The sequence below is a fragment of the Delphinapterus leucas genome, chromosome 11, assembly GCF_059928025.1.
Source record: "Delphinapterus leucas isolate spDelLeu-1000000601 "Yukka" chromosome 11, BTC_Dleu_Yukka2, whole genome shotgun sequence".
Classification (NCBI taxonomy): domain Eukaryota; kingdom Metazoa; phylum Chordata; class Mammalia; order Artiodactyla; family Monodontidae; genus Delphinapterus; species Delphinapterus leucas.
In genome coordinates, this window is record NC_143139.1 from 62,598,132 (window position 1) to 62,612,415 (window position 14,284).

At 35.5% G+C, this 14,284-nt stretch overlaps 1 non-coding gene across 1 annotated transcript; it reads left to right on the plus strand.

The window, feature by feature from the left end:
- Nucleotides 1-9,820: 9,820 nt before the first annotated feature.
- Nucleotides 9,821-9,893, plus strand: LOC149748042 (small nucleolar RNA SNORD36). The gene has a single exon (XR_016395101.1). It is a non-coding gene; the product is annotated as a small nucleolar RNA SNORD36 (small nucleolar RNA).
- The last annotated feature ends 4,391 nt before the right edge of the window (nt 9,894-14,284 follow it).

The window sequence follows — 14,284 nt, forward strand, 5'->3', positions numbered from 1 at the left end:
GAGGCACAAGAACAAATAAGTGACGTGGAAGATAAAATAGAGTAAATAACTACCACAGAGCAGAATAAAGAAAAAAGAATGAAAAGAATTAAGGACAGTCGTAGAGACGTCTGGGACAACATTAAATGCACCAACATTCGAATTATAGGGATCCCAGAAGAAGAAGAGAAAAAGACAGGGACTGGGAAAATATTAGAAGAGATTATAGTTGAAAACTTCACAAATATGGGAAAGGAAATAGTCAATCATGGCCAGGAAGTGCAGAGTCCCATAAAAGATAAATCCAAGGAGAAACATGCAAAGACACATATTAATCAAACTATCAAAAATTAAATACAAAGACAAAATATTAAAAGCAGCAAGGGAAAAACAACAAATAATATACAAGGGAATCCCCATAAGGTTAACAGCTGATCTTTCAGCAGAAACTCTGCAAGCAAGAAGGGAGTGGCAGGACATATTTAAAGTGATGAAAGGGAAAAACCTACAACCAACATTACTCTACACAGTGAGCATCTCATTCAGATTCAACAGAGAAATAAAAACCTTTACAGACAAGCAAAAGCTGACAGAATTCAACACCACTAAACCAGCTTTACAACAAATGTTAAAGGAACTTCTCTGGGAAAGAAACACAAGAAAAGGAAAAGACCTCCAATAACAAACCCAAAACAATTAAGAAAATGGTAATAGGAACATACATATCAATAATTACCTTAAATGTAAATGGATTAAATGCTCCAACCAAAAGACATAGACTGGCTGAAAGGATAAAAACAAGACCCGTATATATGCTGCCTACCTGAGACCCACCTCAGACTAAGGGACACATACAGGCTGAAAGTGAGGGGATGGAAAAAGATATTCCATGCAAAAGGAAACCAGAAGAAAGCTGGAGTAGCCATTCTCATATAAGACAAAATAGACTTTAAAATAAAGATTATTACAAGAGACAAAGAAGGACACTACATAATGATCAAGGGATCAATCCAAGGAGAATATATAACAATTGTAAATATTTATGCACCCAACATAGGAGCACCTCAATACATAAGGCAAATGCTAACAGCCATAAAAGGGGAAATCGACAGTAACACAATCATAGTAGGGGACTTTAACACCCCACGTTCACCAATGGACAGATCATGTAAAATGAAAATGAATAAGGAAACACAAGCTTTAAATGATATATTAAACAAGATGGAATTAATTGATATTTATAGGACATTCCATCCAAAAACAACAGAATACACTTTTTTCTCAAGTGCTCATGGAACATTCTCCAGGATAGAATATATCTTGGGTCACAAATCAAGCCATGGTATATTTAAGAAAATTGAAATTATATCAAGTATCTTTTCAGACCACAACACTATGAGACTAGATATCAATTACAGGAAAAAATCTGTATAAAATAAAAACACATGGAAGCTAAACAATACGTTACTAAATAACCAAGAGTTCACTGAAGAAATCAAAGAGGAAATTAAAAAATACCTAGAAACAAATGATAATGAAAACATGATGACCTAAAACCTATGGGATGCAGCAAAAGCAGTTCTAAGAGGGAAGTTTATAGAAATATAATCCTACCTCAAGAAACAAGAAACATCTCAAATAAACAACCTAATCTCACACCTAAAGCAATTAGAGGAAGAAGAAGAAAAAATCCCCAAAGTTAGCAGAAGAAATCATAAAGATCAGATCAGAAATAAATGAAAAAGAAATGAAGGAAACAATAGCAAAGATCAATAAAACTAAAAGCTGGTTCTTTGAGAAGATAAACAAAATTGATAAACCATTAGCCAGACTCATCAAGAAAATAAGGGAGAAGTCTCAAATCAATAGAATTAGAAATGGAAAAGGAGAAGTAACAACTGACACTGCAGAAATACAAAGGATCATGAGAGATTACTACAAGCAACTATATGCCAATAGAATGGACAACCTGGAAGAAATGGACAAATTCTTAGAAATGTACAACCTTCCTAGACTTAACCAGGAAGAAATAGAAAATATAAACCAATCACAAGCACTGAAATTGAAACTGTGATTAAAAATCTTCCAACAAACAAAAGTACAGGACCAGATGGCTTCACAGGTGAATTCTATCAAACATTTAGAGAAGAGCTAACACTTATTCTTCTCAAACTCTTCCCAAATATAGCAGAGGGAGGAACACTCCCAAACTCATTCTATAAGGCCACCATTGCCCTGATACCAAAGCTAGACAAAGATGCCACAAAGAAAGAAAACTACAGGCCAATATCACTGATGAACATAGATGCAAAAATCCTCAACAAAATACTAGCAAAAGGAATCCAACAGCACATTAAACGGATCATACACCAGGATCAAGTGGGGTTTATTCCAGGAATGCAAGGATTCTTCAATATACACAAATCAATCAATGTGATGCACCATATTAAAAAATTGAAGGAGAAAAACCATATGATCATCTCAATAGATGCAGAAAAAGCTTTTGACAAAATTCAACACCAATTTATGATAAAACCCCTCCAGAAAGTAGACATAGAGGGAACTTTCCTTAACATAATAAAGGCCATATATGACAAACCCACAGTCAACATAGTTCTCAATGGTGAAAAACTGAAACCATTTCCACTAAGATCGGGAACAAGACAAGGTTGCCACCTCTCACCACTCTTATTCAACATAGTTTTGGAAGTTTTAGCCACAACGATCAGAGAAGAAAAAGAAATAAAAGGAATCCAAATTGGAAAAGAAGTAAAACTGTCAGTGTTTGCAGATGCCATGATACTATACATAGAGAATCCTAAAGATGCCACCAGAAAACTCCTAGAGCGAATTAATGAATTTGGTAAAGTTGCAGGATACAAAATTAATGCACAGAAGTCTCTTGCATTCTTATACAGTAATAATGAAAAATCTGAAAGAGAAAGTATGGAAACACTCCCGTTTACAATTGCAACGAAAAGAATAAAATACCTAGGAATAAACCTACCTAAGGAGACAAAACACCTGTATTCAGAAAACTATAAGACACTGATGAAAGAGGTGAAAGATGATACAAACAGATGGAGAGATATACCATGTTCTTGGATTGGAAGAATCAACATTGTGAAAATGACTATACTACCCAAAGCAATCTACAGATTCAGTGCTATCCCTATCAAACTGCCACTGGCATGTTTCACAGAACTAGAACAAAAAATTTCACAATTTGTATGGAAACACAAAAGACACCGAATAGCCAAAGCAATCTTGAGAAACAAAAACGGAGCTGGAGGAATCAGGCTCCCTTTCTTCAGACTATACTACAAAGTTATATTAATCAACACAGTATGGTACTGGCACAAAAACAGAAAGATAGATCAATGGGACAGGATAGAAAGCCCAGAGATAAACCCACACACATATGGTCACCTTATCTTTGATAAAGGAGGCAAGAATATACAATGGAGAAAAGACAGCCTCTTCAATAAGTGGTGCTGAGAAAACTGGACAGCTACATGTAAAAGAATGAAATTAGAACACTTCCTAACACCATACACAAAAATAAACTCAAAATGGATTAAAGACCTAAATGTAAGGCCAGGCACTATAAAACTCTTAGAGGAAACATAGGCAGAACACTCTATGACATAAATCACAGCAAGATCCTTTTTGACCCACCTCCAAGAGAAATACAAATGAAAACAAAAATAAACAAATGGGACCTAATGAAACTTAAAAGCTTTTGCACAGCCAAGGAAACTGTAAACAAGATGAAAAGACAACCCTCAGAGTGGGAGAAAATATTTGCAAATGAAGAAGCTGACAAAGGATCAATCTCCAAAATATACAAGCACCTCATACAACTCTATATCAAAAAATCAAACAACTCAGTCCAAAAATGGGCAGAAGATCTAAACAGACATTCCTCCCAAGAAGATATACAGATTGCCAACAAACACATGAAAGAATGCTCAACATCACTAATCATTAGAGAAATGCAAATCAAAACCACAATGAGGTATCACCTCACATCAGTCAGAATGGCCATCATCAAAAAATCTACAAACAATAAATTCTGGAGAGGGTGTGAAGAAAAGGGAACCCTTTTGCACTGTTGGTGGGAATGTAAATTGATAGAGCCACTATGGAGAACACTAGGTAGGTTCCTTAAAAAAGTAAAAATAGAACTACCATATGACCCAGCAATCTCACTAATGGGCATATACCTTGAGAAAAACATAATTGAAAAAGAATCATGTACCACAGTGTTCATTGCAGCACTATTTACAATAACCAGGACATGGAAGCAACCCAAGTGCCCATGGACAGATGAATGGATAAAGAAGATGTGGCACATATATACAATGGAATATTACTAAGACATAAAAATAAATAAAATTGAGTTATTTGTAGTTAGGTGGATGGACCTAGAGTCTGTCACACAGAGTGAAGTAAGTCAGAAAGAGAAAATAAAATACCGTACGCTAACACATATATATGGAATCTAAAAAAAAAAAAAGAAAAATTTTTATGTGAATTATCTTACTTAATTCTTACAACCATGCTATGATATACTCAATTTTATTGTATCCATTTTGTAGATGAAAAATTAAGGCTTAGAGAGGTATAATACCTCATCCAAAATTATACAGTTAATTGCCTGAACCTTACCTTAGACTCTGGCACTTATGTCAAGCTTTTTGGGGAAGAGTAGCAACACGTGGGAAGGAATATGATGAATTAAGCCCTGTGTTTTACATTTTATCTGTAAATTGGCATATTAGTGGTATGTGTCTCATAGAGTTTTGCATATTAAGAATAAGTAATGTACCTAAAGCATTTAGCATGTTGACTGGACCTACAAAAAACAATAAATGCTAATTATTAAAAATTTTATGAATGATTAGGAGTAACTCTATTTGGAATAATACATGTGCAAAGGTTTTATTTAAGTATAAATAATGTAGTATAAGCAGAATTGAGATATCGCATCTTGCATCTTATTAGTGACTAGCCACAGGGCAGACTATGGTGCCACTGACGGGAACATCACTTGACTGTCTCTTTACTGTCTAATAACTTTAGTTATGTCTTTCTTTTCTTCATGCACTCTGTGATCCTTCTTACTGCCTCTCTCTTTCATCTCTTCCTCCATACTTCTTCAAATTTTCCAGCAATTTTCCTATATGTTTTTCTGTGTCACTTACCTCCCCAGCTCTTAGAATTGGCTGTAATATTGCGTTTAGGAGCCTGCCTGGGAGTTGTATTTCTCATATAGGGCCTTAGGGATTGATCTCTCCCACCAAAATGTTAATTGAGCAATATAATTTTTAATACGAGTAAGATGAAAATAGGTAGAAATGCCCTCCTGCATCCAATCCTGAGAATTCAGGAGGAAACGTTTTAATTTATTTGTGGGGAAATTGTTTTTCAGCGTGGAGTCCCATTTTTCAAAATTACATTTATGTAAAGATATGTTTGATAATGACAATAACTTGCTAGTAGACATATTTAACGATGTTAGTTCCTTGAGAGGAGGCTCTGGTCCTTGTCCTTGTATTTCCAGCACCTAGCAGAGTGCACATAGTAGGTGCTTAAAAATTGCTGGAGAAAAAATAGAGACATAAATTACGATAACTAGTTAATTGTTATGTAAGCAACATTATATAAATATAATATAATAATAATTACAGTGTGTGAACCTGTACTCCTGTTTTGGACAGTATACCTATTGACAGTGTTCAAACTCAGGTCTCATTTAATTCTGGGAGATTTATGGACAGAAATACATACACACCTCAAAAACACAGCCTAAACCTAATTTAATCAATCATTTAAATACTTGCCTCGCTCTGAAAACCTAACATTGGTGATGGTATGCACAAATCTATATGACTTCCTAAAGAAGCCCAATGAAGCTTTTCAGAACCGCTCTACTCCCTGAAAATGTCCTGGGGATAAAGCCTTAGTAGACTTTTTTTTTCTGTTTGCAGGCATGTTTTAACTGGCCTACTTGAAATATTGTTAAGAAGCTTAGGGAATCCACAGTTATTATCTGAGAATTCCACGTTTATATTTTTGGTTATAGCAGAGCGACTTTAAAATTTGACTTATAAAGAAAGACTTCTGAATACCAGGTGATTAATATTTTACATAAATAAGGAGCAAATCGAGAAGTAAAGGAATTCAGTACCCTCACTAAAATACAATGACTAATGTGCAAATATGGGAAAGGTCATTGTATTTGATGCACACATTATGCATAAAGAGATGAGGCCTCTTTTGAAGTGTTTATTGTAGTGATTGGCCATGGGACTGAGTTATGAAATCAATGCAGAGTCTCTGGGTCCTGTGGTAACACACTAGTGGCTTAGTACAACCTGGGACACACACACACTCGGCTATTTGTGAACATACTTTATGTTTAGAGAAAAAAAGGAATTAGCCATCTATGGGCCAGATGAGTAACCTCATAATAAAACATAACAAAATAAAACTGTGAGACAGTTGACATCTCAATATGATTTGATTTAATCCTGTCTAGTGAAAGATCATTTCATGGGCTTTATCATGGGAGTGTTAAAGTAGAGGTTTATTAAAGGGAGCATAGAGTAGTATAGTGACCTGATAGATTTAGTCAGAAGACATGAATTCACTTTATGGCTTTCTTCCTTCTCCTTTTGGTAAAACTAGGCAAATATCAACCTCATTCAGCCACTGATTCTTCATCTTGAAGATGGTGGAAACAATATCTACTCACCTATCACCAAAAAAAATTTTAGGCTAAAATCTAAAAAAAAACCTGTAAAGTGACATAAAATACTAGTTAATCTTCAAAAGTAATAATTTTCTTTATTGCAAAGGATTCATAAGAGTAAGATATTCTTAAAGACCACACTGAAATAAGGATGGATCTTAGGATACTTGCTGACTTCTCTATGGCTCTTGCAGGATCTATCAGAGTTCTGAAAGATGTTTGTGCATATGTGGCTTTAGTTTCAGTTCTTCATTTGACCTGTTCATTATTTATTGTGTCACTTTTTGAGGGCCAGATTTCCCAAGCATTTTACCATTTATCTTTTATGCATCTATGCAAGAGACTTATGTGTGCTATTTTTGAATGTTTTTAAAGGAACTATTTGGAATAGTTTTATTCTTTCTATTGATTTTTTTTTTTGGCTCAGTTAATAGGTTGCCAGTTAATAGGTTTAGTGAGTCTAAAATTGAATATCTTGTTTGTATAGCTGAAGCAGGTAATGGGTAATTATTATTACCTTGAGTTTGGCAATATTCACTTGAGAGTAAAAATTACATTGATTCTCTGGTTTGAGTAAAAATACCCTCTACAGAAAATGTTTATAACACTCTCTTCTAGTCTTTTTTTTAACTCTTTATAACTGTCGTATCTCAGTTCCACAAAAAAATGAGTTTATAGTTGTATTGAAGACAATTATCTCCAAATAGTCTTTGTTTAGTTATTTAAATAATTTCTATAATTGAGAAGATGTGGATTGGTTTTCGCTAATAACATAGTTTTCTGAATACTTTAATGAAATAAACCTCTCCATGCAGTTCAGGTATAACTAGATTATTTAATGAAATACCTTGAGAAAATTGATTCAGCAGTCCTGGGTTACCACCTGTGTAACCTTGGGGAAGTTAGCTAATCTCTCTGATCCTCAGTTTTCTCTTCCATGAAATAGTGAGATAAATAATAATACCCAGTCTAGCTACATAGATTTGTGGTTGAGATCAAATGATGCTTATACATTGTACAAGGATGTACTGTAAAGTGTTAAATATTACATACACATTTAAAAATATTAGCAGATATCTTTAGCACACTAAAACATCATTTAAATACATTTCAATGTGGAAGGCTCTTTCCTTCTTGAAATGCCTTTGTTGAAAGAAAGGCTACCAATTTCTGACTATCTCTTTTGTTTCCCTCTATTGTATCCTCTTCCTCTGTATCTCTTCAGTGTAACTATTAGTATCCTTTGGTGTTTGATCTGCCCTCTTCACTCCTTATAGCCCAGTGGTTGGAATTTTTCTGTCATTCACTAATCCATCTGGCATGACGGTCTCCTGAATCGTATTCCTCATTGTGGAAAATTGTAATGGCATTCATCCAACCATTCATGCCAGAAATATTTCTTCTTTAACTTCTATATTCAGTAGATTACCAAGATTTGTTAAATTCACCACTCAAATATTTCCCAGATCTCTCTATAGATGCTGTCTTTGTTCAAGTCTGTCTCAACTTGGATGGTTGGAAGAGCCACTTAATTTTTGTCTTCAGTCTCACTTCAACCCAAATGAATCCTCCACCATTCTGTTTAAGTGAGCTTTCTCAAATACTTTTGGACTTTGCTTTCACATGGTTTGTAATTCCGTATGCTTTTTGATGGGTTCCTGTAGAGGACAAAGTACAAACTCCATATTATGGCAAACATTTTTCATACTGTGTTCCCATATGCACCTCACTCCAGGTAAACAGACCTGGTGGGATTTCCCAAAATAGAGTATGAATTCCAAAACTCTGTACAAACCTTTGTACATGTCCTTTTCTTGAAATGACCCTTCTCCTTTTCACCCCTCATTGCCTGGGAAAATGCTCACCTCAAACATAACTTTCTCTCTTGAGTTTTACCTGTGTCAAGACACTACATGCCTTTGTGATTTTATGAAATCCTTCGCACTTCAGGACTAGAGCCTTTAAGAAGATTCCATTAGAATTATTTTTCTCACATTTGTATTCCTCAGTAGGCTGAGCTTATTCTTTTCTGGTCTTTTTTTCTCCTAAAAAATGTTTGTTAAATGTTTACTGATAGAATGAATGAGGGGTAATGCAGTTTAGTTTTTCATTTCTTATCACTTCCAAAATAAAAAGGCTAGGAGAAGGCAAGGAAACTCAGGAAACAGGAAGAAGGCAAGGAGCTGGTGCTAAGCTGCCATCAGCCTTGACAGAAAGAAACCTCTTTCCCTGTTCGTTATGTGCTTCAGAAGAGATTGGTTTTGATTCATGTTGTTTGTAACAACTTAGGGCCTGTCCTCTGTTCCTCTATTTTGTCTTTAAAGCAAATTTGTAGACACCATTATGTAATGAATAATATATCACAATAAGTTTTTCTGAGGCTTCAGATTAGTAAATGGTTTTCTTTTCATGGAGGCGTTCAAAACTAGTGATTCTAACAAACAATATTTCTCATTTTTGAACAATAGATTTTCTTTCTCTCTCTAATCTAAAGATCTCGTAGGTACATTCAGTTATTACAAATATCAGATAAAAACATATTCTGAAAGAAATATACATAATACTTTTTATTTATGCTAGGTTATTTGCCTGTGGCATTATATCTATTTTTTAAGACCAAAACCAAATGTCTGAGTAATACGTTAATAAGATTTAAAAGCAGCACATTGTTATCAGAGAACCCTGAAGTACAATGGCATGATCATATTCCTGAAGCCCATGATGCATCATGACAGGGAGCTCATGTATCATATTGTCATGGCAACAGGATGTCTTCTTAGGTTTAAATTTGTTTGTGTTGCAGATCCATAACTTTAAAAGCTTATCCAAAGCTTTTAAAGAGCAACTTGTATTGCTTTCATGGTTCATGCTGTATGCTAAAAATTCATGGCTATTTTGCAAATGGTAATTTGAGTGTTCTTTACTTTTGTTCTTTTTGTCTCTAAAGTGCGCAGTTATCAGACTAAAATGGTTATGCCTGAGTGTTTTGTTTTGTCACTTGTGCGGCTTCAAGACAGAACTGTTGGGGGTAAAGATTTGCTTCCCTATATTTGCTATGCAGAGACTCTGGATTTAGGCTTTTGGATGTAAAGATGTATATTCTTTCACTGAGGCTATAATGATGAAAAGCAAACAGTATTTTAACCTCCTGAATATTCCAAACTTAATGAGCTTACTGTGTTGTTCGGAAAAGCCAAAACCTTGCAGCACCCTCCGTGCTTTCTGCATGGCAAAGACAATTCTCTTGCCCAGGGAGTCTCTGTAAACACTGAGGAAAAACAATGATCAATGGTCCTCCTGATCATTTCTTTAGTAGAATGTCCTTGACACCCTTCGCATTGTAGCACAAGGCTGACAGTTATGTTCTCATTTGGAAGCAGCGAGCAGAGAATCAGGGGAATAGGAATCACAAAGGGTGAGAGGGAGAGAGTGAGGGAGAATGGAGGGAGGGGAGAGAGACAGCGAGAGAGACAGAGGCAGAGAGCCCTTTGTTGTTGCCTTCTTTGCAACTGTTAACCCCTTAGAGCTAGAGATGGAAATTTCCCACATCAACCAGCGCTGTATTATCCCCTCCAGTGAAGCAAATTGTTTTTGTAAGTTAGTTTTGTCTTTAAAGAGGCATACAGATGAAGGTTATGAAGTGAATGTGAAATATAAAAGGCCCTCTGTGATGGTGTTAATACTGAATCAAGAGGAAAGGCATCTACAGATTAAAAAAATTACTAAACTGGGAACTAAACTCAACTGAGTTTTATTTTTTTTTTCTATTGCCAATTATTTGTCTCGGGGTATTCCTATATGAGTGATGAAAAAGACAAGATGCAAGATATTCCATAGGTTTTTCAAGTGGATCTCAGGTGTTTTTGTCTTGTTCCTATTTTTGTTGTTTGATATTTTGTTTTTTTTTGTTTTTTGGCTTCTTTCTGGATGTAATAAAGATTACAAGAGTTAAAATCTTGGAATTTTTATGCCTGCATATCTACTATCAGTTTGGCAAGAAATATGGCAAATGAAATATGACTGTGTAACGTTCATAAAGTCAGTTCCATTATTTATAATTTGATTTTACAAAACTCAATTTGTGGGTCTAATTGTAATTAGTATTCATATCTCCTTCTGAAGCCCTTAGCCATAAGCTTTAGGAAAGAAAATCAGGAATATTGTGTTAGATAAGAATAAAGAAGCAACCCTTTGTTTGGTCAGCAAAAATTAATCCTTCACGTCTGTTGTTGGGAAAATGACTAAGCTTCTAACATCCCTGGTGATGATACAGTATGCCTATTGCAGAAAGATAGACACTAACATTTTAATATCACATCAAGCCAGACATTCAAGGGCATGGTTTACTCCAGGTTCTGGGTGTATATTGTACATTTTTCTTTTTGTTTGCTCAAGTCTGGGACTATTTATGACTATTAGAGACACTCAGTAGATCTTTGGTGGCTTGAAAGAGTGGAGACTTGCTGTAAACTTCAACTTTTCCTAAGAAAATTGCTTTTGGTAATGGAAAAGTTTTTAAAGAAATATTTTTCTGTTGGGAATAAGTATCTGTTGGTAATACCTTAATAATATTAAGTATGCATCCTTAGAATACTTTTCACAGAGCCAGGATTTTATTTGAGTTGTGTTGGAGAAAAGGTCCATCTGTGTAAAGTACAGCTGGACACCTCTCTATTCCATTCCCCTACCCCAGCCCCCTGACCACACTAAGAGAAGACCAAGCTCAAACTCATCTGAAGGAGAGAGAATCATCACCAGGAACAGAGACTGTTTCACTTCTTCAGTGACTATTTGTGAGGAATATTCAGTCAAAGTGTAGTTGGTTGAAATGTGATGTGCCCCCCTCTTCCCCCCAAAAAGAGACACATCCATGTTAAATCCTTGGAACCAATTAATGTTACCTTATTGGAAAAATGATTTTTGCAGATGTGATTAAGAATCTTGAGATGAGATCATCCTAGATTATTGTGTGAACCCTAAATCCAATGACAAGTGTCTGTATACGAGAAAGACAGAGGGAGGTTTGAGACAAACAGCAGGAAAGAAGATGATGTGACCATGTAGGGGTGATTGGAGTGATGCAGCCACAAGTCTAGGAATTCCAACTGCTACCAGAAGTTGGAAGAAGCAAAGAATAGAATCTCCCCTAGAGCCTCTGGAGGGAGGCTGACCCTGCTGATCCCTTGATTTTAGGCTTCTGACTTCCATAACTGGAAAAGCATACGTTTCTTTCTCGTTTGATGATGACAAGTTTGTGGTAATTTGTTATAGCAGCCACAGGAAACTAATGCACAGAGGATCACCAGATCTGACTCATATGTGATGGTTGCTGCTTTGCCAGCATCCCTTCTCCCACGCCCGCCCCCATATCAGCCTGTGCAGAATCCTAGGAGGGAAGAAACTAGTTAGAAATTGAGGAAGCCATCATTTTGGCTTTGGCTTTGAGTTATGCCTGCTTCCTTCTGCAAACATTCTCCTTGGCTGTTATGCATCATCCTGCTCCAAATCCACCAACTTTAGCATCATTGGCTTTTGCTTCTAATTTACATCCTCCCTCTGCCTTCCCTTCTTTAACCTCAGTATGCCAGGTGTTATGTCAATAAAATGTGGTTTCTTCTCAATAGAATATTGTTTGTGTCTCTTAAAACCTCTAAGGTTTTCTCTTTTTTTTGAATCACAGCTTTTGCAACTTCTGGACTTTCCTCCAAAAAATTCTAGGTTTAACTAAGAATTGATCATAGAGGAATGTCAACCAAATGGAATATATAGAAAAGGGCTGGCTGCCAAATGCAGTCTCTTCTTTTGCTTCTGATTTTAGTGATCCATGTGGGTTTTTTTCCCCCTTGTAATTATCAATATCCTTTATGGCTAGCACCTGCCATCCTCCTAAAAATCATAGCAGTCTGAATGAACAGTAACTAGTGAGTTTGTTTCTTTTTAGCAATTTTAGGTCAAAAGCTGTTGAAAGATTCTGGTCATAGAAAAATAGGAGATCTTGGCTTGTCTTAAAAGCAACAAATATAATTTCTGAAGCATTACATGAAATGATTGACTTAGAAGAGATGGATTGTTTACTCATGTTTGCTTTCACATCTAGGAGACAGAGATATTACTCTAATGGCAATGGTTTAAAGGATGGACAAGTCTATAAACTCTCATGGCTTCATCCTTTGCCACCATCTAATATGTAGAAATGTAATGGCAGGGATTAGACTTTAATATATGGTAGCTGATAAAATTGATTTTTTCTGAAACATATTTTGATTATGTGTATAGAGCATAGAGCCTAATGGCTAACAATGGACAAAAGTTTGATGAAAAATTTGATGCTTTCTTTGGTAGCACCAGGTAAAAATCCCATTTAGCAATGATGTGGTTGGTCATTGTGGAACTGCTCTCTTACATAATAGTTGGAAATTGTTTTAAAAATCCAGCACTATTCTAAGTTTAAACAGGAATCTGCATAATAATTAAGCTTGTGATCTTTTGAATTAGATAAATAGGATTAAAACTTTGGCTCTGAAACATATTCCTAGACTCGTGTGTCATCCGACTTAATTATTTGTTCCTCATTTTCCACATTATCATTGGGATGGTTACAATACCTATCTGAAAGAGTTACAAAAATTAAAGGAGGCCATGTATAGCAAACACTTTGAACAATGGGTGTCATGTAGTAAGTGCTCAGAAAATGTGTATTATTGCTTCTTCTCTGTACCAAACCTTGGAAATTCTTAACTATATTTTTTAGTATAAACCCAGAGAAGATGAAGAGGAACATGTAAACTGGTGTGAGTTAAGCATTTCCTGCCCTGCTCTCAAGGTCTTGACAATAATTTAGGGAAGCAATAAAATCTGAAAAAGGAATTGATTAAGATGCAAAAGAAGAGAGGATTTTTACATGAAGTGACAACTAATTTAAAATCTAATAAATAAAAATAAGGACTGAATTAAAGTCAACTTAGAAAGCTAATAGCATTAAAGAATGCTTAATCAATGCAGGTCTTGAATTTACAACAGTTGTACTTTACTCCAAGATAAAACAAAAGTGTGATGAAGCAAGACAACACTTCTCCATAATTTTTGTTTTTATCTTTGCTTTTATGAAATACTAAGATAATCAGAGATGGGAGAAGGAAGAGAGGAAAGAGAAAGAGCAATCAGCAGTATTTCAGGGCTTGGGAATGGGGAACGTTACGGATTTAGTCCTTCTAAAACTAATAGAAGGCAAGTTGCATTACTCTCACTTTATAAGTGAAGGTGTAGGGGAGGAAAATTTTTCCTCTACCCTTTTGGGTTCTTTTGGCTGGTCTAATGCAATTGACATAAAACAGATTAACAGGAGAAAAACAAATTTAGTGTTATATGTATGGGAGCCCCACATACATGAGTCTCCCAGACAGTCAGGCAACTGAGGCTTATATGCCATCCTGAGCTAAGGAGAAGGGGTTAAGGGTCAGGGCTTCATAGGAAAGGAAGGCAATTCACAGGAAGATGGGAAGAGCAAGTGTTTGGTAAACAAGTGTTTGCCATGCTATGTAGAGATAA